An 861-nucleotide genomic window follows, 5' to 3' on the forward strand; every position below is an offset into this window, starting at 1 on the left:
CTCATATACCATCTTCCAAAAGAATTATTTTGTAAAACTGATGCCTTGGGTATGGTAAAAGATAATATGGTAAAAACCATATTTTTCTTTCTAGGACATTAAAGTTCTAAATCTAACTATTCAAGCTGCTTTGAAATACATTCCTTGATTTGGAATCACTGTCTGCCATAGGAGTGAGTAAGGACAGCACTCAAAGTAATAAGAAGAGAAAAATATGGAAAAATTAACTCATACTATGTTTTGTAACATATATACTAAAATTGAAATGATACAGAGATTAGCATGGTCCTTGCACAGAGATGACATGCAAACTTGTAAAGTGATCCATATTTTTGTTTCAAGAAGAATTAACAGGGCGACTTTAAGCTAAGAAAATCCACACAAGTACAAAAATTCTACATAAAGATAGCACAAAACCCCATCACAACAATCTCCTCAATGTCAGTGGACTAAATGTGTGCCAATTCAAAGGCACAGAAAGGGAAGATGAATTAGAAAACTGATCCCAACATTCTGCTGCCTGAAGAAACACTTCTGAACAATCAAAGCAACCATGGGCTCAAAGTCAAAGGCTGGAAAACAATTCTTCAAGAAAGAAAAGAACACCTCCACAAAGCTGGAGTGGACATACTAGTATCAGGCCATATGGACTTCAGGCTATAGGTTATAAGAGACAGTGAAGGTCATTTCTTCATGATCATGGGATCTGTACATCAGAAAGAACTCACCATCCTCACTGTAGGTGCTCCTAATGACAGACCAGCAAAATACTTAAAAATAACTTCTAATAGACTTATAGAAAAACATTGATAGCAACACAATACTAGTAGGAGATTTCAACACTTCTTTGTCACTTCTCGA

The 861-nt window shown here is 35.4% G+C and overlaps 1 pseudogene; it reads left to right on the top strand.

Annotated features, from left to right (window-relative positions):
- The first annotated feature begins 235 nt into the window (after positions 1 to 235).
- LOC130037094 (uncharacterized) lies at positions 236 to 334 on the top strand (annotated as a pseudogene).
- The last annotated feature ends 527 nt before the right edge of the window (positions 335 to 861 follow it).

This window comes from Sorex fumeus, unplaced genomic scaffold, assembly GCF_029834395.1.
Source record: "Sorex fumeus unplaced genomic scaffold, SorFum_2.1 ptg000070l, whole genome shotgun sequence".
NCBI classification, from domain to species: domain Eukaryota; kingdom Metazoa; phylum Chordata; class Mammalia; order Eulipotyphla; family Soricidae; genus Sorex; species Sorex fumeus.